General features: G+C 49.3%; 1 long non-coding RNA gene across 2 annotated transcripts in view; it reads left to right on the forward strand.

The window, feature by feature from the left end:
- LOC128311816 (uncharacterized) overlaps positions 1-24,834 on the forward strand; it is a 154,624-nt gene that overhangs the window by 9,916 nt on the left and 119,874 nt on the right. For both annotated transcript variants that reach the window (XR_008290442.1, XR_008290443.1), the window contains exon 2: positions 5,061-5,131. This is a non-coding gene — a long non-coding RNA (uncharacterized LOC128311816). The remainder of the gene's footprint in view (positions 1-5,060; positions 5,132-24,834) is intronic.

The following is a 24,834-nucleotide window of genomic DNA, read 5'->3' on the forward strand; positions in this document are numbered from 1 at the left end:
TTCAGCCAATGCTGTCCCCTGTCTTGGCCCTTTCCTAGGTTCTGAGAACCTTTTGCACAGTAGAGGCCGGAGAGGACCTGGCCCCACACGCATCCCTCTCACTCCCTTCAGAGAAAGTGGGGGACCAGCTGGCTCAACACAAGCCACTGCAGAGGAAGCAAAGAGTCACAAAGAAGCAGGGAAGCAGCGAGGACGTGCATTCCACTCAGAGAAATGCACAACTTGATTACTACTCAACATTTGCGGTACCCAGATACTCTAATTAAGAGAAAAGGTCAATAGGTTAAATAAGTAACTTAATGAGAAAATTATGCAAAGTGCCACAAGTCAAACATATTACACAGTCCTTGAGATCGATACAGTATGCAAATCGATCGCCCTCGATCAGGGCAGTTCAGCAACTGGAAGGTGAAAGTCAGTGGAGGAGGCTCAGGAAACCCAGCCTGAGCCGGGGAGTGCGGGTACCTGGCACCCTGGCATGGGGGTGGGTGGTGCGCCCCATGAAGAAGTGTGACCAGTGAGAGAAGATCAGTCTATCATGTAGAATGGTGAAGGGAACAGGCATAGAGTGTGGGTTTGGAGGCCCACAGACCTGGGCTGGAGCCCCAGCTGAGCTGGGTGGCCTTGGACAAGCCCCTTAGCCCCCTGAGGTTCATACTAATACTGACCTCTCAAGTGTTAGGAAGGATAGATTATCAGCTCTGATGACCCTTGTGTGCGTATGAGTAAGAGAGAGCGAGGGAGAGAGAGTGTGTGTTAGGGCTTTGTGGTCATGTGTCCAGTGGGATTTCCTTCTTGTCTGCCACCTGCCTTCCTGTTGCCACAGCCCTGCAGCCAGGACTAGCAAAAGGCCTTTAAATCCATTTAGGACAGTGGTTCTCAACTGGGGGTGATAGGTGGCATGTCTGGCTACATTTTTGGTTGTTATAATGGGCGGGGGTGGGGGTGTGCTACTGACATCTAGTGGGTGGAAGCCAAGGATGTTTCCTAAACATTCTCGAATGCACAGGACAGCCCCTGATAACAGAATTTTCCAGCCCCAAGTGTGGGTAGTGCTGAGGTTGAAAACCCTGGTTTAGGAGGTTTGGATAGCTCATGAGAGAAATCACAGGATGGCTGAATCAGCCAGGGCACCCTTTGGGGTGATCAGAGAACCTACTGATGTAGCCTGTCAGGGTTTGGGAACCTCTGAGGGACCCCGACTGGTCCTGGCCCCCCAGGAGCCCCTGCCTTAGGCCCATGAGAGGAAAAACAGACTCAAAGAGGACATATTTGCTCGGAGCAGCCCTGCCAGCCCTGCTGCAGAAGGGCTGGCCACTAGGCAGCCCTTCCAGGCCTGGTCTGGCCCTGTGGGAAGAGGCCCCTGTGGTGAGGCTGCCCTGGTCTGGCATTCCCTTGCAGGCTGAAGGAATGCTGTAGAAATGGACCCTTATTTGGGCTTGTTTTTAATCCCCCAGGAGCTTTGGAGCTGTCTGGCTTTTCCCAGGCTTTCCTGCTGCTCAAGGGGGGGGGGGGGGGGGAAGTAGGACCTTGGGGACCATCCCAGGCCTGGTGTGGTGAGAAGGGCACCCATCCCCCACCTGGGGTACAGAGCCAGAGGCCCAGAGCATTCCTGTTGCTTTGCAGGAGGCCTGTAATGCTGCTGGGGTCTCTGGGAAAAGAAGGGAGTGGATGTTTGTCTCTGGAGCCTCCTTGTGGCACCTAGGCCCCCTGAGGGGTACTCTCCTTGAGGGTGGCTGAGTTGGGTCCCAGCTGGGTCCTTGAGGGGACAGGAGCTGGAGGAGATCAGGAAAAAAAGAGCAGAAAGGGTAGTGCTGGGTGGCGAGGCATCTTCACTTTACCCCCTTCCTCTTCTGACGGCCAGGGCCTCAGGCTGCACTTCCCTTCCCTGGTTCTTGACTCACAGGCAGTTAGAGATGCCACAGAGTCCTCTCCAGCGGTATGGTTACAGCTGGGGAAATTAAGGCCCACAAATGGTGAGGATCTTGCCTGAGGCCATGGAGTGGGGTCAGTGGCAGGGCCAATAATGGTGCCTAGACCTCCCTACTTTAGTCCAATACTAGAGTGTGACAATTTCACAGCTGCCTCTGCTCATCCTTCTCATGAAAAGCAGCCTTCCAGAAGGGACTCGCTGTTAGTAGCACTGTAACAAATTATTCCACAAACTTAGTGGCTTAAAACAATGAACATTTCTTATCATGCAGTTCCGGTGGGTCAGAAAACCAGGCAGGCAGAGTTTAGCTGGGTCCTCATAGGGATCAAGGACTCTCACAAGGATGCTATTGGCGTGCCAGCTGGGGTTGCCATCATTTCAAGGCCAGGTGGGGGTGGGGGGTTGAAGATTTCTTCCAACCTCACTCACGTGGTTGCTGACAGACCTTAGGTCCCCACTGGTTGTTGGCCAGAGACATCCTTGCCAGGAAGGGCTCTTGGCACAGGAAAGCTCACAATATGGTACCTCAGACACAGGGTGGAGAGAGAGTAAGTGAGAGAGGATGAGCAAGGCAAAAGTAGGACCTTTGGAAACTTTATTAATTAATTACTTAATTTGTTCCATATGCCATACTTTGATCCCCATGACTTATTTTATAACATTGTACCTCTTAATCCCCTTCACGTGTTTGTCTATCTCCTCATCCTCCTTCTCCCCTCTCGCAACCACCAGTTCTCTGTATTTATGAGTCTGTTTCTGTTTATTGTTATTGTTGTTTGTTTTGTTTGTTCATTTGTTTTGGTTTTTAGATTCCACATATAAGTGAAATCATGTGCTATTTGTCTTTTTCTATATGGCATATTTCACTTAGCATAATGCCTTCTAGGTTCATCCATGTTGTCATGAATGGTAAGATTTCATTCCTTTTTGTGGCTGAGTAATATTCTATTATATGTATATTTATATATACATACATACCTATGTATATATATATATATACACACATATGTATACATATGTATGTGTATACATATGAATATACCACATCTTCTTTATCCATTCATCTATCAGTGAACACTTAGGTTGCTTCTGTATGTTGAGTACTGTAAATAATACTGTAATAAATAGAGGGGCACATATATCTTTTTGAGTTAGTGTTTTTGTTTCCTTCTGGTAAATACTCAGAAGTAGAATTACTGGGTCACATGGTATTTCTATTTTTCATTTTTTGAGGAACAGCCATACTGTTTTCCACAGTTGCTTAGAATCTCCTTTTTTATAACCTAACTTGGAGTGACATCTCATCGCTTTTGCCATATTCTATTTGTTGGAAGTGAGTCATGAGGTCCAACCTACATTGTAAGGGGGGGTTTACACAAGGGCATGATACCAGGAGGCAGGGAACACTGGAAGCCATTTGAGAGTCTGCCTCCCTCGTGGTGGGGAGAGAAAGCCCACTGGCTTGATGGGGGCCCTTGGCTTCTTCCCTAGTTAAATTGTTCATTTACTTTAAAACTCCTCGGTGAAATCCCAATAAATATGATGATTTAGGTGGAGCGGGAGCTAGGTTGGGATCCTCTTATCTTCTCCATGCCCCCAACTCCAGGTCCAGAGCCTCAGCTGAGATGAAGTCCAAGTTTCTTTCCAGTTGTACCACCTAGATTTTAAACTCATCAAATAAATACCAAAGAATTTGGATATGGGTCAGAAATGTCAGGTCCCTAGTCTTAGTTCACCAATGTTCTTACCTGTGAAAGGAGGAGCCAGGATGGGGGGTTTCTGGTGGAACATTCTTTTTATGTTGAAACTTTCTTTCAGTCTGGGGACAGAAATTCCCACATTCCTGCCTTCTCTTACCCTTCCTGGAATGCCACACTAGGAAGATGCCTGTGTATCAGAGAGGGATTGTTGCATTGCTAGATGAGTCTAGAGGGAGGGAGGGGGGCGCGGCAGGGTGGAGAAGGTGCTGGAAGCTGGGCCTGGATCTCTAAAAATATGGCACCCACCCAGGCAACTTCCTGAACCTAGCAATGGTGCCTGGGGTCCCTGGAGGTCAGGGAGGGGCCCAGGCAAAGAAAAGTGGGAAGCTGCATGCAGAAGGCCGGCTTTCAGCCCTCCCAGGAGACCCTCAAGAGGTCAGGGATTGTCCAAAATGGCTTCCTTCCCCAGGAGCCACATCCCAGATTTGCTTCTCTGTCTCAGCCTGGCTTCCCCCATCATTGCCCAGTCTTGGCATTTCCTGCCTCATCTCCTTTCCCACACCTTGTGCTCAGCCCTCCCTCAGCTCCATGGCTCCCACCCCAGCCCAGGGGCCAGAGCCAGCGCATCCTCTGTGGAGGATGGTGGCGTCCCAGGGAGCATGTGTGCCTGGGCTCCCACCTCCAGGCTGGAAGCTGCTGCTTGCTGGCCTGGGGGCAGGGAGGAGGCGGTGAAGGCCGCTGCCAGCGTCTCAAATTCATTTCTAATTCACTTTCCTTCTGAAGTGGTTTTGAGGAAGCGCAATATCTGAAAAGGCAGCTAATGTAGGCCCTGTAAATAGTGCATTCGAGGGCTGTAATGGAGGGAGAGAGAGAGAGCAAAGATGGATTAAGTGCCCACCTTGGGCTTGGGAAAAAAAATCTTTTGATCTCGCAGCACTGCACAATGCCCTATTACCTTGTTGGCTTGCATCAGCCAGAGAGAGGATGTTTCTTATTGTGATTGCTGCAAATTGGCACCTGTTTCCTGGAGAGTAGCTTTCTCCTGAATTAAGTAGAGCACCGGGCTCCATCCCAGGTGATAAGGACCTCCTATTAGTGGATAATGTCAGCTGAGCCACCTCCGGTCGGCCTCGCCTGCCTTGGGGAACCCTGGCTTGCCACACTCTCTGGGTGCTGCCTCACAAGCCAGGGGCAGCTGGGAGCCCTTCCCTGCAGGGGCCTCATCTCTTCTACCCCAGCCATGTGTCGTTCATTGCTCCTACCAGATCTTTCTGACGGCTATAGTGGGCCACAGAGCCGCTTGGAAGGCACAGTGCTGACCTTTGAATTCATCGTCTTTCCTCAAACTTGACCTTCCTAGATTCTCCCTTATATTTAATTAATGAATTCATTCAACACATATTTACTGAGCAACTACTATGTTCCAGGCATTCTGCTGGGTGCTGGGGACACAGCAGTGAAAGAGACAGCCCTGCCCTCACAAGGCCTGCACAGTAAGGTAAGAATCTTTGTGATTACATGGGACTCATCCATATAATCCAGAATAGTCTCCCTCTTTTAAGATGAGCTGACTAGTAACCTTAATTCCATCTGCAACCTTATGTCTCCTTTGCCATATAACCTAACAAATTCACAGGTACAGGGATGAGATGTGGACATATTGGGGGTGGGGGTTGTTACTTTGTCTATTCTACCTTTGAACTGGTCTCCCAGCCTTTACTCTTATCCCCCGTAATCCAGATTCCAAAGAATAGGCAACAGGATCTTTTATTTTTTGTTAAAAAAATTTTTTATTTGAGTATAGTTGACACACATTGTTACATTAGTTTCAGGTGTACAACATAGTGGCTAAAATCTCTGTTATGCTGTCTATGCTCACAAGTGTAGCTACCATCTGTCACCATATACAGGGCTATTTCAGTATCGACCATATTTTCTGTGCTGTGCCTTTTATCCCCATGACGTATCCATTCCAAAACTGGAAGCCTGTACCCCCCCACTCCCCTTCACACACTTGTCCATCCTCCCCAACTTCCCTCCCTTTAGCAGCCATCAGTTTGTTATCTGTATTTGAAGGTCTGATTCTGCTTTTTGTTTGTGTGTTTAATAATTTCCTTTGTCTTTTTAGATTCCCCATATGAGTAAAATGATATGGTATTTGTCTTTCTCAGTCCAGCTTACTTCACTTAGTGTAGTACCCTCTAGGCTCATCCATGTGGGTGCAAATGGCAAGATCTCATCTTTTCTAGCGGCTGTGTAATATTCCATTGTGTGTGTGTGAGTGTGTGTGTACATATGCCCCACATCCTCTTTGTCCATTCATCTATTGATGGACCCTTGGGTTGTTTCCATATCTTGGCTATTGTAAAAAATGCTGCAATAAAGGAGACAAGCATATACATTGGGGATAGTCTCTTTAGTAAGTGGTGCTTGCAATACTGGACAGCTACATAAACAAAATGAAACTGGTCTACTTTCTAACACCATATACAAAAATAAACTCAAAATGGGTAAAAGGCCTAAATATGAGACCTCAAACCATAAAAATCCTAGAAGAGAGCACAAGCGATAGTTTCTTTGACACTGGCCAAAGCAGAAAGGCAACCTCTGAATGGGAGAAAACATTTGCAAATGATATATATGATAAGGAGTTTATATTCAAACTATAAAGAACTTATAAAACTCAACACCAAAAAAATATCTGATTAAGAAATAGAGGACCCTAATAGACATTATTCCAAAGAGGACAGACAGATAGCCAACAGACACATGAAAAGATGCTCAACATCACTCATCATCAGGGAAATAAATGCAAATCAAACCATGATGAGATATCACCTCACACCTGTCAGAAGGGCTAAAATAAACAAGGTAAGAAATAACAAGTGTTGGCAAGAATGTGCAGAGGGATCTTTTAAAAACACAAGTCAGGTAATATCATCCTCCTGCCTAAAACCCTCTTGCTATGCTTAGAACAAGATCAGAAGTCATCACCTCCACCTGCAGGGCCTGGCAGGCCCAGTCCTCTGCCCCTTCCAGCCCCTCACCTGCCTCACTTCCCCTTGCTCACACGGGCTCCCTGGGCCTGAGCTTCTGGGGGTGACTTGGTACTGGGTTCTTTCCTCTGACTCCTCTGTCTCTCATGTTTTAAGTCTTAGCTTAAATGTTTCGAGAAAAGGCTCCCTTTACCTGTGGCTGAAGTGCACCCGTTATTGGTTCATGCAGCCCCCGTTACAACCCTGTTTACGGTCCGTAATTATTTCGTGTTGGTCTGTGAAAGCCCTGATGGCAGGAGCCGGACCTCCCTGTGCTCTGGTCAGCCTCCTGGCCCTGGGCCTGGCACGCAGTAGGACCCCAGTGAATATTTATTTTTGGGTGAATGATGATATTCACCATATATTACTGAGTGAAAAAAAGATCATGCTGCCAAAGAATATATGTAGCCCTTAATTAAGAAAGAAAGTCCTATACATGTGAATAACCAGGTATGTTTGTGCCACTAGAGAAATTCAGGAAGAATCAAGTTTATTGCAGGGATGACCTCCAGGAAGGGAAATAGATGGGGATATACAAGAAGGTGACTTCCCCTTTTTACTTCATACACTTACATTTAAAACAATTTTTTTTGTTATAAGCATGTATAACCTTTTTTTAAAGGAAAAAACTTGAAAGTAAACAAAAAGTTTTTCTAATTGAATATGATCAAATGCCAGAGGAACTGGGCAAAAAATATATTTTTAAAAACTTATGTCTCCTAAATGCCTCCCAGAGGTGTCCTTCTGTCCCTCAGCATTGCTCCCACCTCCACTGCCATTAATGGTGACTGACCTTGGCCTTGACCTGCCCTGGCTCCAAGAGGTCCTTGAGGGATGGTGAGGGACAGGTCTCCAGTCAGATCTGAGCATTCCCCCCTCCTTCCTATATCACAGCCCTGGTGTTTCCCCACCGGCAAAACAGAGACTGAGACTCTGGACCTAGTGGGATGTGTGTGTGTGTGTGTGTGTGTGTGTGTGTGTGTGTCTGTCTGTCTGTCTGTCTGTCTGTCTCTAAGGGGTTGTGGCTCAGTTGTGCTGCCAGAGTCTGGCCCGACTTTCCAGCACTATTCCTCATATCCTTCTCACACCCCACATATAGGAACCCAGAGCCAGGGCCCTATGCCATTTTGCCTTTCTATGCTTTTTTACCCACTGTGCTTTCCATTGGGAAGGCTTTTTGTATTTACCTGGTGGACATCTGTGCATCCTTTACTACCTGGATCCTCTGTGGAAGTTTCCACAGTGCTTCCTGACTCTAACCCCTCCCCCAGCAGAGCTAGCCTCTCCCTCCCTGGGAAGCTCCTAGAGAGATAGGAGAAATGGTTCGGGGAAAAGCCTCTGCCTCCACACTGCCCACTCCCTGCTTCTAAATCCCAGCTCCAGTATCTACTAGCTGTGACTTTAGGCAAGCGACTTAAATTCTCTGAGCCTCAGTGTCTTCATTTTCGACATGAGTGATGGCACACATAAGGTGTTGGTGCCTTTAAATGGGGTCACCTATCTGAAGCTCTCCTTTCAGAGCCCAGTACCTGCAAGGACTCAGCAAACAGTAGTCCCAAGGAGCATGTGGCACAATTAATGTGTCAGGACATGCAGTAGGATGTCTTGGAGGGCCAGGGAAGCTTTACAGAGGAAGCAGTGTCTGAGCTGAGTTCTAAAGGACAAGGAGATGGCTCCAGTTGGTGGGTGGTACCGTGAGCGTCAGCCACACACAATGGGAGTCCAGAAAAGTGGAGTCATGGAGGAGAGAACGTGCCCAGTGGCCCAGAGGACGAGAGCCCCCAGGCATCAGGCCAGTTCCCTGCTGGAGGGATGTGGGGACTCACAGCCTTTGTGCTGCTTCGGTCCAAGCTGTTTGGGGTTTGGCGTGAACACACAATAGTGCCTGAAGAGGTGGCTGCAATTTTCCCCTTGAGCTCTCAGATGTCTTGAAATTGGTCTGAATAATTTTTTCCCCTCAAATTGTTCAAAATGTTCTGTTTCTGGCCTGAGCGCTTGGGTTTCCTGTTGCCTCATGGAAAGGGCCCTGGGGCAAATTTGGAGGTCTCGGGGAAACTCAGTGAGTCAGGGCACCCTCATCCACATGCCCTGCTTCTCTGCCGAGCCAGCACCCCAGGGGCTGGAGGGGCCGGTGGCTGGTGGGTGCTAGTAGGCTGAGCTCTGAGGCCCCACACTCAGGCTGCGGCCAGCGCCTGTGGGCAGGCTGGGCTGCAGGCCAGCGAGGGCCAGCAGGAGCTGCTGGGAGCCTGGCCAGCTGAAGCCTGATACCTGGCTCCTGGCTCCATGGGTAGCTGCCCAAGAGGGTGGGACAGAGGCGTGGGCCTTCTCAGGCGGCCAGCCTGGGGGCGGCTCTGTGGCTCTGTTTGTCTTGGCGCCAGCAAAGCTAGAGCGAGGAGGTGCCGATAGCATCGTGGGGTCCAGCCCGTCTCCAGGGAGATAGTACTTGTGCTTCCCCAGCATGGGTGGGCGTGCACACACACACCATTCACCCATCAGCCCCCTTCTCAAGCTGGCCTTAAGACAAGCTCCCACGCAGACATTCCAGTGAAGGAGAAGGTGTTAAGGGAAGGGGTGTGTGCGAGGAGTAGGTGTCAAGGCCAGGGGAGTCTCTTGGACTGTGACATCTGGGGTGGGCGGCAGAGATGTGGGTGCTGGCAGGCAAGAAGCTTTGGGAGGGTGGGAATGCTCTGATTATAGAAAAGTCCTTTCACACTCCCAGCCGGCGTGTACCTCCCAGTGCTCTATGGCCTGGATTCAGAACTCTTTTCTCAACTGCCCGTGATGGCCAGGCCGCTGGCTTGCGCTTCACAGCTCTGGGCGGCATTCGCCCTGCTCTGTGGAATCATGTCCCCGGGAGTAAAGGCGCTGTTTTCATAGAACGGACTATAAACGTGCCCCCCTGGGCTGTGCAACAAGGTGGCACGGAGACCCCCTCGGACTTAAAGGCTGCTGTGGGGAAGGGGACGCTAGCTTTTCCTGGGCTTCAGAACTTCGGGCTTCTCTACCATCCTGCAGATGAAATTCAGGAAGTCAAGAATTTTATTGTTTATTGTGTAAGAGAAAGGGCTGGGGAGAGGGGTCTTGCCCATTGATGCTGATAACCAATGGACACTACTCAGTTCTCCACAGGGCGACATGTCCATGGTGGTTTGTTCCTTCCTGAGAACCTCCTGTCTTCCTGTCCCTCCTCAAACCAAACACACACAGGCCTCTGATTCAGGCCTGGCTTCTGCCTTACAAATACAGAAAACAGCTCTGGGTAATTTGGTAAAAAATGGCAATTTATTAAAGGGTGTTGGGAACTTGAAGACTCTCTGGAAGGGCCAGGGCGCCTGGCCTAGAGGCCTCCCAGCCAGAAACAACACCAAAGTCACTTTGTAGAACTGATGGGTCTGGGGAGAGCTCTGTGGCTGTCACTGCAGGGTGCTGACACTGTAGCGGGCACTATGTCACTGCCAGCACTGGGTACTGGATGCCTCGGAACATCAGTCCTAGTTCTTGTAGAACCTGGTGCGGTAGCTGCTACACCCTCGCTGGAATGGACTCCAGGATGCATCTGCTTTGTTACATCATTTCCTTTCCATTCCAGGTTTGATGTGGGTGAGTTGGGTCACCAGAGTGAGGTCATGGGCTTGAGCTTTGGCTGCAAGGAGGCTGGGAAGGCGGGGGTCTGGCTTCCATACAAAGAGGTGGTCTCTGCCTCCAACCAGACTTGGAGAGGGGGTTTCCCCCAAAACAGAAGGCGGTGGCCGGGGAGGGGGTTGCTGTTCAAAGGTGACAAATGAGCCCCTCTGCGGTGTGCAGAGCCCATCTCAAAAGAGAAGCACAGAGGTCTTTTTCTTTCTTTTCTTTTCCTTTTTCTCTCCTAAGGACAGCGACAGTAAGCCTGGAATGCACAGATGCCTCAGCTTCCTCTCATTTCCACACAGCTTTTCTGCCCAAAGACCTGCAGTCAGGTGTCCTTACCTCCTTTACCCTGGAAGTCACATCTGTCCTAGGGGAAGAGGTTCCCCAACCTTCCCCACTCTGGTCCTGTTTCCTTTCCTTTTCCTTTTTCTTTCCTTTTCCCTCCCCTCCCCTCCCCTTCCCTCCTTCCCCTTCCCCTTCCCCTTCTTCTCCTTCTCCTTCTCCTTCTCCTTCTCCTTCTCCTTCTCCTTCTCCTTCTCCTTCTCCTCCTCCTCCTTCTTTTAACATTTGTGAATTTTGGCACCTTCCAGCTTTGAGCACATGGAAGGAAGGCTTTCCTCTGCTCCATCCTGCAGCTCAGGGGTGGCCTTGGGATCTATCTAGTGAACAGAGGAGGAGGGTGCCCTCAGAGTCTGCTGAACCACAGTTGGCTCTCTCCTGGTTGACACTGACAATACCTGGCCCAGGTGAACATTCATCTTTCCTGAAGATAACATGGTCTGGTGCCAAGTGGGGGATGGCTGTTAGCCCTCTTAGCTTGACTTTGACCCTGCCGCCACCCCCCCCATGCAGTCCCCCAGGGTAGACCGTTCTTTTCACTGGCTCACATAAGGATAGTCGGTGCTATGGCTGGGAATGAGTCACCCTGTGTTGGGGGATATGGCCTCGGGGCACATCAGGTGTGGAATTGAACACCCACCCTATCCCCCAATGCCCACTGCTGTGGTCTTCCCCTCAGTTTATGCCACTGCTCCACCACACGAAGGGCTTTTGTTTTTTAAACGACCTTTGATTTATTTTTAATTTCAGAATAGAAATGTCCATGTTGTTCTGTATTGTAAAAGTAATGCATATCCTATAGAAATGCAAGCAATATGTAAATACATAAATTAGGAGGTGAAGAGTCGTCTTATATGAAATCCCACTTAGATAACCATCACTGAAAGTTTTTTTAAGGCTACAAATGAAACTGTTCTCATATGTAGATCTAAGGATGAAATGAATGTGTACATGGAAAGATATTCCAACATAGCGTGGATTTGAAAAGGCAGTTTGTGTTAGCATCTGACGGTGGGGGAGATGGGAAGAGCTGTCTAACAGAGCGACCACCCCTAGGATGGAGCTCCCTACAGTGGAGCTGTGTCAGCCGAGGCTCACCAACCAGGCACCCATCTGGAAGCTGACCCAAGTGGCAGTTCTTGTCGTTGTAGCACAATTGTTCCTGGAGTCCAGTAGTTGGCAGGGCCAGGGAGGGCCAGCCATGGTCACCCCTATGGAAGGAAGTGAAGAGAGCAGTGGGCACACAGGCTCTGAGGGGCCTGGCCCTGGGTCCCCCGGTGCACCTGCTCCCCTGACCAGACCAACCTGAGGGAGGAGCTGCTCCTCCTTGGGGATCCTGAGATGATGGCAGGACCTGTTGGCCTCTCAGAGCTGTGGTCCTCTGGGACATTTACAGTTTCAAAGGCCAACCTGAGGAGTTTCAGGGTCCTGGGATAGACAGAGGTGGGGGTCAGCAATTGCTTACCATTAGTGCCTCGCTGGCTTCCTCACCAGAAGACACTGAATGGATATCCGCCAAATGAATGAATGAATGAATGAATGAATGAATGAGTCATGACATGTTACCTTGTTTCTTCAGTCTTCATTGGCTCTAGCTATATTTCAGAGTCTCAGAGAGCCTCCCCACCCTGTCCCCTTCAGGAGTGGACTTGCTCCTAGGAGGAAATCAGAGTCCTAAGCTCATGGAACTCTGGCTTTCTGAGGAGGGTAGCCCCTTGAGGTCACCTGTCCTCTCTCCTTCTGTGCAGACCTCTGACCTGTGATTGTAGCCCTGTGAGCAGGGACTGTTCCAGACCCAGCTTCCCACAAGGGACAAGGCAACCTGCCCTGTAGAGTGACCCTGTTCTTCATGGAGGTGTGTGAACAGGCCATTGACCTAGAGGTTGCAAGGCCCACTCTGCTGTGGCTGGGACCCCACTCCTCATAGTTCAGGGGTATGGTGTGCTCAGGGAAGCGGGGGATCTCTCACAGTCTTGGGGTCTGAGGTTCATAGCCAAAGTTTCCCATGTGCTGTGGGAGGGTCTGCCGGGCCCCTGCCTTCACCCCGAGTCCTCATTCCCTGGTCTTGCTCAATAGGCCTCCCTCCCCTCCTCTACTTCCTCCCCTCCCATCTGTCTCCCCTCCCCACAGTTCCCAGAAGTAGGACCCAGGCCACCAGCTGCAGCCTGTCCAGGTTCCCTATCGGATTATGAAGCTTAACATTTTTGTGAAGGAAGAAGAAAGCTTTCCCTCTGGGAAGCGATAAGAACATTCCATCCTCCTCTGGCTCCAGGGAGCCTGGGAAACAATCACCAAAGGGAGAGAGACTCCCCAGGGACAGGCTCCCTGGACACAAGGCTGGGCTGCCTTCTGCCTGCTCCCCCTTCTTTTCTTCTCCTTCTCCCTCCCTTCTACTAGGTCTGGTCTTGCCTGTGGTCAGCCAGGGAGACCCTAGGGCAGTGAGCCTGGGGAGTAGGGCAGGACTCAGGCCCCAGGGACCAGGGCCCCTCTATGTGGTTGGCTTCTTCCCAGCCTGGGGCTGCCACTGAAAACCTTGGGAACCAGCTCTCTTGAGGGAAGGTTGTACAATCTGAGAGGTAGGCAGCTTCCACCAAGAGGAGTACCAGAAGAGATGGTCATGGTGGGAGTTAGTAATGTGGGGTGGGCCCCACCCCTGGTGATGATCTAGAGACCCTGATGTCTGAGGTAGGAAGCTGAGCTAATCACCTAATGGGCACCGAGCCTGAGAGAGGCTCCTCCAGTTACACTGTGGCAAGAGCATTGCCCAACCAATGCTCTGCCTTTCCTCCCCTTTTCTCTCTCTCAATGACAACATTCCCTAAAGCCTCCCTGGTGCCTGGTGCTGAGAGAAAGAAAAGGCTAGGCTGTGCCTCCTCTAATTCCTTGACCAAGAAGGACTCTGCCTCAGGGCCTTTGCACTTCTCTTCCCTCTGCTTCTCTTCTTTCAGAAGCCATACCCCTACACTTACTTCAGATCTTTTCTTAGCCTTACCCTCTCAGTGAGGTCTCCCTTGCCTCCTGATCTAAAATGGCAACCCGTCCTTACCCACAATAATTCCCACCCCCCATCTCTCAGCTTTTATTGCTGACTAATATATATTTTACTTACTGACCACACTTCTTGTCAGTCTCTTCCCACTACAATGTAAGTTCCCTGAGGGCAGGAATTGCCTCCCTTGCTTCAGTGATTAGAAGGCTGCCTAGAAGGGCAGGCTATGTGGCTGGAGGACCTGGCAGAAACCAAGTGACACGCCCTGTGCCAAACGTAGGGGAAGGGGTGAGGTGGAGGGTGAGTTTTGAAGGAATTTAATGAAGAGCCTGTGTATCAACTGTATGCACGGTTAAGGAAACCCAACAAGGGTGTGAAGCACCCCAGGGCTAGTGACAGAGGGCTGCTCACTTGCCCCAGGTAGGAGAAAGCAGATTGCTTTGGTCTGTTCTTGCCCTTTGGTCTCATGAAGCCAAAGGACAAGGGCACCTGGATAATGCGGTCCATGGAAGTCAGGTCCCTGGGACCTGGAGTTGGGTAAATAAAGCCTAGATATGCAGGACCACTTGAGAAGTTTCACACACAATAAATCTGTCGGATAAATGAATGAATTCCCTTATAAAACTCACGTATCAGTGGAGAAGACACACACATTCTTTCATTCATTTCCTTCATTCATGTATTCATTCATTCATTTAAGGCATAGGTGCTGAGCACTAGGTAGGCATTAGCACCCATCAGAGACCAGGGTGGAGACATTCCTAGCCCTCCCTGAACCCACTGGAAGCAACTTGCTGGAAAAATGGACACTGAGGGCAGGTTTCAGGACCTGGACAGGCTGCTGCCTCACACACCTGACTCACCTGCTGGCAGCATGCTGTGGGTGTGGCCATAGAGCACCAACTGGGTGGGGTGCGCCCAACCGATGCAGGACAGAGCAGAGGAGAAAGCTTTGGTTCTTTGGGGGACCTGTTAAGTCAGGCCAGAGCACATGGAGCCACTGGGTGTGGGGAGACATCATTTGTCATTTGTTTTTCTAAACCCTGAGGATTTGAAGCTTGGTGAGGAGGAAGTCACAGAGAAGGGCAGCCTATGGGCACTTTTACCCCCTAATCACTCACACTGGGGAGCACTCACTGTTCCAGGGCTGTAGCACTTGTCCTCACTTAATCTGTGTGACAGCCCTATGAAGTGACATTACAATGCCCATCTGACTGTTGAGGGAACTGAAGCACAGAGAGGTTAAGTAACTTGCTCAAAGTTCCACAGCTACTAAGTGGTGGAGTTGGCATTTGAACCTTGGCAATTTGTGTCCAGAGCCTATGCTACCATCCCTTATGCAGAGACCTTTGATGGAAGGTCCATAATGGGGGAGTGTGGCAGTCCTCTAAAGATCTGGGGAGATTCTTGTTGCCCAGCTGGGGAAGGGACCCTCTGCGGGAAAGGTCTTAGAGGGAGGGGACTTGGTCAGAGACAAGTGTGGACTTCTGGCCTGATGAGTCAGAGCTGAGTGGGAGCCCCAGGCTCTAGAAGCTCGCCCTGACCTTCTGCCTCACCGCCACCATCTCTCTCATACTTGTCCTGTGGCAGCTCCCCACTGGCTACCCGGCCTCCTGTCCCACCATTGCCCCATTCATTCTCCATGTCATATGTCTCCAGAACTCAAACATTGTCATGTTGACTCCAGGATAAAAAGTCCAACCTTCTCCCCTTGGCCTAGAGTGCCTTGCACGATCTTCCCCGTCCACCCCACTGGCCTTGTTTCTGGTCATTTCTCCCTTGACCTTTCCACTCCAGCCCACTGGCCTTCTTGCTGGTTGTAGAGCATACACTGTCACCTCATTCCACCTGCTGTGTCCTGTGCAGGGCCTTAGTCCTTCCTGTCCAGATGTCTTTCCTTGAGGCCTTTCCTGGCCACACCACCTGAATGGATGTCCCCCTCTCCATACTCAGCCCCTTGCCATCCCCTTACTTAGGGGGTTATTTACTTACTTTCTCACCTTTATCACTATGTGAAATTATCTTTTTAAATTTTATGTGTTTACTATCTGTCTTCCTCCACTAGAATATAAACTTCATGAAGGGGGAAATTGTGTTTTGATTAATGTTGCATCCTCAGTGCCTAGAGCAGTGACATACAGTATCTGCTAAATACATAACTCTTGAATGAGCATTTGCTCTGCCATTTCTTATCACTGGGCCTTTGAACATGCTGATCCTTCTGCCACCTTCTTCACTCAGCTGAATCCACTAACCCTTCAGTTCTGAGCTCAAAGGCCATGCCTTCACAGAGCCTTCTCCCTTGCCTACACTAGCCCATGTCCCCCCTTACCCCCTGTATATCTGCCCTCCCAGAGGACTGCACTTCCATTGTTGTGTATCACTCCTGGTCGATTTCTATGTCTCCACCAAAAAGTAAACTGTGAGGGCAGGGACTGGCTGTTTTGTTTACTCCTGTGTCCCTGGTGCTTAGTACAAAGCCTGATACTCAGTAGGTGCTCCAAGACTATGTGTTGAATCATTGAAGGGAAAGGGGGGGCCCTCAGGTGGCCATCAGAGTGAGGGCACAGGTCATTCTCATCTGTTTGTCCCTTGACAGGTCTGAGAAACTCTGCCAGGTATTTTCACATATATGATCTCAGTCTTTCTAATATACTCATGAGGTAGACATTGTGATCTTTCTTTACAGACAAAGAAACAGAGGCTTAGAGAGATTAAGGAACCTTTCCAAGATTATATACTCCAGAACAGCAGAACTGGGACTCAAACCCACGCCTCCTGACTTGAGTCTTTTTGCTGGTATCCCTTGCAGAGGGTAGATCCCAGGTGAGGCGGGAGACAGCCCTGCCCCTGCCCCAGGTTCTGTGCTTACCTCACAGCCTGCATTAGTTATCTACTGCTGTGTAACAAAACCTGGCTTGGAACAACAGTATTAATTATCTCACTGTTTCTGTAAGTCGGGAATCTGGGTGCAGCTTCAGGGTGTTTCACAGGCATAGTCAAGGTGCGGGCTGGGGCTGCAGTCATCTGAAGGCTCAGATGGGGAAGGGTCCACTCCAAGCTCCCGTGGCCATTGGCAGGATGCAGTTCCTTGCTGGCTGCTGGCCAGAAGATGTCCCCATTTCTTTGCCACAGGGGTCTCTTCCTCAAAGCGGGCAAGCTGAGAGGGTCAGAGGCAGCCAGAGGGATGGAAGTCACAGTCTGTATCACTTCATCATGGAAGTGACATCCCATCACAATTTGCTGTATTTTGTCATGAGGAGCATATATCCAGGTCCCCGCACACCCAGGGGAGGGGGCCACTGGGAATCATGCCAGAAGCTGCCACTGCACAGCCCTGTTCCCTTTGGCAGCTCTCAGCTCATGAATACTTGTGTGGCAGCTGACCTTGTCCTGTTCACAAATATCCATGGGGATGCTGCCTGCATTCATTCACTTATGGACTCATCTATTTGACAGACATTTACTCTGTACCTACTGTGAGCTAAATCTTTTTTTCTTTTTAAAAAATTATTTATTTTAATTATTTTCAGCTAATCATGTATTTACTTAATTTATTTATTATTGGAACATAATTAACATACTGTGTTATATTAGCTTAAAGTGTACAACATAACGATTCAACAATTCCACGCACTACTCGGTGCTCACACCATAAGTGTAGTCACCATCTGTCACCATACATTAAAATCTTACTGACTATATTCCCTATGCTATACTTTTCATGTCCATGAAATACTTATTTTGTAACTGGTGGTTTGTACCTCTTAATCCGCTTTATCTATTTCACCCATCACCCCATTTCCCCTCTGGCAACCACCAGTTTTTTTCTCTTATTTAAGAGTCTGTTGGTTTTGTTTTTGTTCTCTTTTTTTTCCTGTTTATTCATTTTTGTTTCTTAGTTCCATATATGAATGAAATCATATGGTATTTGCCTTTCTGTCTGACTTATTTCACGTAGCATTCACCCTTTAGGTCCATGCAGCTTGTTATGAAAGCCCAGATCTCATTCCTTTTTATGGCTGAGTAATATTTCATTGTATATATACACCACGCCTTCTTTACCCATTTATCTACTGAGGGACACTTTGGTTGCTTCTGTGTGTTTTGTAAAGAATGCTTCAGTAAACACAGGGATGCATATATCTTTTCAAATCAGTACTTTTGTTTTCTTTGGGTAAATACCTAGTAGTTGAATTACTGGATTGTACAGTAATTCTATTTTAATTTTTTGAGGAATCTTTATGCTGTTTTCTACAGTGGCTTCACCAATTTGCATTCCCGCCAATAGTGAACTGGGTGTTAAATCTTGATTACTGGAGTCACCAAACTGAATAAGGCTCATTTCCTGCCTTGAAAGAGACAGGTCTGTAAAGAAATCAATGAGATTTGTGCATGCTCACGTAGACTTTGGAAAATAGCAGTGCTAATGCTCATTTAGCACTGTGTACCAGGCATCAGTCCAGATGCTTTCAATGTAGTATCTCTTTTGCCCCTCACAGCAGCCTGTAAGGTAGGTACTGTTACAGTCACTCCATTTTATAGAAGAAGAAACTGAGGCACAGAAAGGTTAGCTCTTTGCTCCAGGTCAGCAGCTGGCAGGCCAGGGTGGGACTCCAGCCTGGGCGATCTGACTCCTGAGTCCATAGGCTTAGTTGCTTAGTCGCTGTGCCGTCTTTTCTCTTGAGAGGCAGGCTCCTGGGGATGGGCTGTCGGAATGACGGGTGTTGGGGAGGGTCCTCAGGAGCACTTCCTCCCTGTTCTTCAGGAGCGGTCTATAGACAGATATTTTTTGTGGGTCTTGGTGAAGCTGCCCGCTAGATTATCTGGAATGGGAAGAATGGCTGGGAAGCCCACTGGCAGTCTAGGGAAGAGAGTTGTTTTGGTTTAAAAGATTGACATTTTAATAAACTGCTCTTAATTAACAGCACTTTGAAATTCTGAGTGATGTGCTCTCCATCTTAAAACACGCGGGCGGGTGGCTTCCTAGAGAGGATGATGCTTGTGGGTGATCTCCCTTTTTGAAACAAACCCAGACCCTCCAGTCACAATGTATTTTTCATTCCAAAAATGATCTTTACTGCAAATGTTGCTTTGGTTCGAGTGAATTAGAAAACCTTATTACGCAGGCAGGCACTTCAAACAGTGCCCGGCTCGCTGCGCCGGCTGTGGCATCAAAGGCTCGGCTGGAATCCCTGATTACCACCCAGGCTCTCGGCCACTCGGGAGCAGGCGGCATCTGAAGCGGGGCCCTGGCTCTGGGACCAGCGGGCTCAGGGTGCCTAGGAGCCGGGCAGCAGTCTCCCCGCCAGGCTTGGTGCTTCCCTCCCATCGGGGGTGTGGAGGGGTGCCGTGGGCTGAAGGGGAGAATGGCTCAGTTGCCCTTGGCTGGGCACTTACTGTGTCCCACACACACTTTTACATGCATTATCTTATTTAAAGTTTCCAATAGCCACTTACAGTAGTGGTGGCACCGGGAGATGATACCCTTCTTTTTCTCCCTTATTCTGGCCTAATTAAGAAATAAGACAAAAGAGCAAGGCAAATAAGAGACCGGATGTCCTGTCTGTTATTGATACCACAGCTGATATTGGAGAAGGTGGCTGGTATCTGCAGGCAAGCTGGCTTTCTCAACCTGAAGCTCACAGTTATGTTCTTCCTTCCCGGGACACATGCACAGGCAGCCCGGGACAGGCTGCCTCCGGGGTGAGAGCATGGATCTGTCAGTTTTTAGCCGAGAGCAAAATGCACGCCCCCTGCAGGCAAGCCAGCTCTCCCCAGATACAGAGAAGGGCTGAAGGGGGCATGGCCATATTAATCTTACCAAACTCACCAGTCAGATAATTCCTTTTTACTTTTTGAGGCCAAGTGAGTGAGGACAGAGGAAGGGGTGTGTGGACCCCTCCATAAGTAAGGGAACAACGAACTCCCAGCCCCTTTCTCCGGCCACTCTTATTATTTTCTTTATTCTCTGGCTGGGGAAGAAGGGCTGAGTTTCACAAGCTGCCCAGTTAGTAGGTGGTGAAGCTAAGATTCTGTCTGACTCTGCTTCCTCTCCAGAGCTCGAGCTCCTCAAGTTCAGAAGTGAGTCCCAGGCATTCAGTGTCCTTAGGAACTGGCACAGGGTCTAGCTCAGGGTCTTTTAAGTGAACAAAGGAGATCCATTCCTTCATTCAGCATTTATTGCATTACTATATGCTGGGCGCTGTACTTGCTGTTGATGGCATTAAGCTGGTCAAGTGGGCGTATAGTGGCCCATCCCCCAAAAGATAGGCCTTCATGCTAATCTCTGGAATCTGTGAATGTGACCTTATTTGGAAAAAGGATTTTTGCAGATGTCATTAAAGATCTTAAGATGAGATCATCCTGGATTACCTGAGTGGGCCACAAGTCCAATGACAACTGTCCTTATCAGAAACCAAAGAAAAGGCAGGAGAAGGGGACAAGGCCACTCGAAGACAGAGGCAGGAGTGACGTGGCCACCAGCTGAGGAACACTGGGAGACTCCAGAAGCTGGAAGAGGCAAGGAAGGATTCTGTCTTTGGAGGGAGCACAGCCTGGCTGAAACGTTGGTTTTGGACTGCTGGCGTTCAGAAGGACGAGAACATAAATTTCTGTTGTCATAAGCTCACCAGTTGGTGCTAACAAAGTGCCACCTAGGCAGCCCTAGATGTTGGAGGATAGAAAGACACCTTGGGTCCCTTCCCTTCATTCCTGACACATATGGGGGACGTGGGAAGAGGTGGCCAGTCATCTCATCAGGACCTGGGTCTGGAGTGCTTGATTCCCCCTAGCTAAGGCATGAAGGCAGGAGGCCTCTCTGCAACTTGGATGGCATTGTACACAACATGTTACTAATCGAGTAAACATAAATGAAAATGAATAGCCACATGTGCACATGGACCCCTCTATACCAGGCCATGGAGATATGGGGCTGGAGGGTTTGGTTAAAATCTGATGGGTTTTCCCTGTAGCTCTGGCTGTTGAGATCTCTTGGCATCCGGAAAGGAAAGATAGAGAATGGCCAACTGGTTTTTGGAGGGAACTTCAGGAGCCACCAGCGCTCCTTGCCAACCTTCTTCTCAAGGAGACATCCAGCTGCTGTCCCAATGCCTCAGAGAGGTGGCACAGCATTGGGCCACCCTTCCCGGGGCACCTCTGTCAAAGTACTTCCCTGCACGGAGCCCCCATCTGTCTTCCCGTGATGGCTGCTTTCACTTTTATTTCACAAATGAAGAAACTGGGTCTTGGCAACTTTCTAGGGTCACACATACGGTAAGTGCTGAAGCAGGTACTCTGAGAGATGAGAGAACCTGAACGATCTTTGCTGGTAGTGAAAAGAATGAAGCACAATACACACGCAAGGCTTTGTAGTTGTCACCATTATGCTGTGAAGCCTCATCGTTGGTTATCATAACAAGCACGTTCGTAACTGGGCTTAGCTGTGGTCCTTGGAAGACTAGGTTTGTTACCTAAACGAGGGGCTTTCTTTCTGTATCTCCACAGATATATGTATTTTGGGTGGGTTTTTTTCAGAACATTTCCTACATTTTCGTCTCCTGGGTCCATGTACAAGCACAGATTCTGCCTAATAGAGATCATCCATCTGAAACCTGTTGGCTCGTTCAAAGTAACCTTGGGCATACTACATACCAATAAATATTAAATACAGATGCAATTAGAGGCACTAGGAAGTTAAGGATTGTATTTGAGCCTGCACTCTGGCTGGCCACTCACCCCTCCTTCCCTCTGGGCTGTTTGCAGAGGCCTGGGAAGACACGGTTGGGACATTGGTGGGACCTCTCTCCCCTCCATCTAACCTCAAATCCGAACCATAGCACCAACCATGTGTGCCGTCCAAAGTGAGGGGTGTTCTGTAGCACAGTGATGGACAGCAGAGGCCTCCATGAACTGTTAGCCTTCTGCAGTGAGATAAGCATCATACACAGAATGTAAATCAACACCCTGTTTCCTTCATCAAGAAAATCTTGCTGGGAAAAAGTCAGCTGCACTAAACAGCGTGCATAGTGATGTAGGTGATTTACAGTCTTGCCCCTAATCTCATTGCAGACTACATTTCAGCAGCACTGCTACGGTTCAGGTGAGGCATATAGAGAGAGAAAAGAGGCAGGGTCCGCCCTAAGGAGGGACAAGCGCCTGTCCCCTACCAAGCCCCCTGCCCAGAAGCCACAGGAAGTGGGAAAGAGGCCCCGTGGGTGTCAGGTCTCTCCATCAGTGGTTCTGCTGATTAGGAAACTTGGCCCATCTAGCCCTCTTGGCAGAATCCTATTAGCAACGGAGTGAGGAAAAGCTGGTCAGAGAGATGAAGAGAGGGATAGGGGCTCTCTTTCCCTACAGAGATGTCTTTCAATTGTGCTGTAAAGCCTTAACGACAAGAGCAAAAGAAATTTCCTGGCAATCGTACTGCAACCCTTACATGTTCTTGACTTTATGGTTCTGGGTAAATGTAACAGCAGAAGGCCTGCAGGCATCTTCTAGCCTTCCTGGAAAATGTGAGGTTTTGTTTCCAGGGTGCTGGGATGCAGGTTTTTGGATTGGCAAGCTTCCAGAAATGGCCGAGATGAGCACACCTCAACCATTTCTTCCGCTGGGCAGTTAATCCTTACTATTAATTAACTGACTGGAGGCCAGAGGTCTTGGGGCATTCTCCTGCCACTGGGCACAGTGGCCCGCATTTGAAGGGTCGGGATGCCTGAATTTGTGTCTTGAGAACACATCAGGGACACTCTTGGTTTTGGGGGTCCTGTTGCAGGGGGTCTGTGACAAAGCAGTCCATCCTGTCAGAAGGTGGGGAGTGAGAAGACAGAGGGGTCTCGGGGTCACCTTGAGATCTTCCCTGTTTGCACTTGAGCTGGTCATGAAAGGATGCCAGAGAGGACCCAAGTTGCCAGCCTGCTGGGTTCTCAGGGAAGGAGCTGGCCCAGGCTGGACTCTGCCTGGGAAGCACTTGGCTGCCTAAAGGAGCTCAGTTAATGGACGCTGATACAGCCTTACCTGCCAGTGCCTCTTTTGTGGTGGGCTCTGCAGGGGGACGCAGAGCCCAGGCAAGCACACCGAGCCGAAAGCAATACTAACGAGAGCTGATAGTACGCGTTCACCATGCACTGTGCTTATGCTCAGAGCTTGATGGGCATTATCTAATTTAAGCCTTTCGCAGTCCTCAGAGGAAGTGCCATGTGATCCTCTTTGACAGTTTCAAATATTGAGACTTGGTGGTGACTTAGTCTGCCTGAGGTCACCCAGCTAGTGATGGTGGAGCTGGAACTTGAACTCCACAACCGGGCTCTGGATCAGTGGTTTTCACCTTGGCTGTCCATTTGCATCACCTGGAGAGCTTTTACAACGTACCTGCATCTGCATCTCTCCCTAAACCAATGAAACTGAAATCTCTGAGGGTGAGGCTAGGTATCGACATGTAATAACTTCACCCCAAGGCTGCATGTATTCAACCAGGTTGAGAACCTTGTCTCTGAAACCTGTGAGCTTAACCACTGCACCGCACTGCCCTAGCCCTGCTCATGTCCACAGCAGCCCCTAACACAACACCTCATGGTGACACCTGAGCACTTGCTTTTTCCCACTGGGCCATGCCGGCCCCAGAATGGGGCTCTCATGGAAGTCTCTGACATAGGAGGATCATTACTGTATCATAAGAGAAGTAATCCTCTCAGCAGGGAAGAATCAAGGGCAGCCTCATGGAGAAGACAGGAGAATCCAGGGAAGAGTAAGAGGGAGAGGCTGCTGGGAGCTTAGCAGGAGCCCCTGGTCTTTGTTCATTCATATGAACTTGATTCCCTAGGTACCACAGTAGAAGGGTGTCTGAGCAGCGTAGTGACCCCAGCAGGAAACCATTCCCTTGCTGAAGACCTTGTAGCTCCTGTTGTACCCTCTTGCCCCAGGGGGAGGCCAGGAAATGGAGTTTGCTGAGGAATTCATTGAAAAATCGAGTGTAAACATATCAGTAAGGAAAACCATCTCCTTGTTTCTCCCCCATCTCCCTGTCCACACTAGCAGTGCCAAGGTCCCACAGCCCATATACTTAGTGCTTCATTCTTCTTGGCCTTTGTCCCCACAGTTTCTTATGCCTGGAAAGGCCTTCTGTCTTCATCAGCCGTATGAGCACATTTGCATTTATAGTTCAAAACCTGCTCCTAAAACCATTGTGAACTCTCCCTGGATAGACTTAACTCCTTCCTCCTCAACCCTGCCATAGCATGTACATAATTCTGGGGTTGCACGGATCACCCTGTCATTGTAATTGCCCATGCCTGGTTCCCTACAAGACTGGGAGCTCCATAAGCAGAGGGTCTAGCACATAATAGGTGCCTAAGTCATGATCAGATTAAATTTCTCTCCAAGGTCAAGAGTCTTGGAACAGCAGAATTTTAGGAAACCAGACGTAGTGAGGTTTCTCTATGTCTGCCACTGCTAAGCAACATTATCCATGATCTTCGCTGCCTTGGACCAAACAATTGCTTAAAAAGGGTCTCTTTTGGAAGACAAAAGGATTACCTGTGATTGTGATATCAGTAATTTTCTGGCAGCCATTCACAACTGAGCCTGGCCAGCTCAGCTTGTAATATTAGCTATGCCAGCTTTTGGAAAAAAGGAGGCACAGATACAGTAAATTTTGGAGCAGATACAAGAGCAGGGAGGGGCCTAGACCTGAGGGCGCAGTGTTTTTATGAGAGGTGGAGTGTGTGTGAGTGTGTTACTGAGGCCAGGGGTAGCATCTCTGGCAATGCTGCCAGATGGCCTGAGGGAGGCCATAGGTTGTGTGTGCGTAGAGGGGAGAGGGAGGCCTAGGGGGTGGCTAAGAGGCCTCTGATGAGGAAGGGGGAGAGGGAGCCATCCAGGACTCATGGGGGGCTGGCATCATTTGGATGTGTAAGGGCATCTGCCAGAGTTAGAGGGTGGACCGTGTGCACAGGCGCTTGTGTGCAAGTGTGAGCTACCAAGTCCTCCCCCACGACTGTGGGCAGACCCAGGCTCCCGGGGCCAGCCAAAGAGGGGATTACTTTCTGGTTTAGTAGATTAAATGCTGAGGTTTCTGTGAATTAAATCCCAAAGCAGCTTTGGAATGTTTTCACTATCTGCACTGAGAAAATGAGATCTTTTTCATCTGGTAACACAGGGATAATAATACCCAGATCCCTGGGCTACAGTGAGGATTAAATGAGATCCTGAATG

The sequence above is a fragment of the Acinonyx jubatus genome, chromosome D1, assembly GCF_027475565.1.
Source record: "Acinonyx jubatus isolate Ajub_Pintada_27869175 chromosome D1, VMU_Ajub_asm_v1.0, whole genome shotgun sequence".
NCBI lineage: Eukaryota > Metazoa > Chordata > Mammalia > Carnivora > Felidae > Acinonyx > Acinonyx jubatus.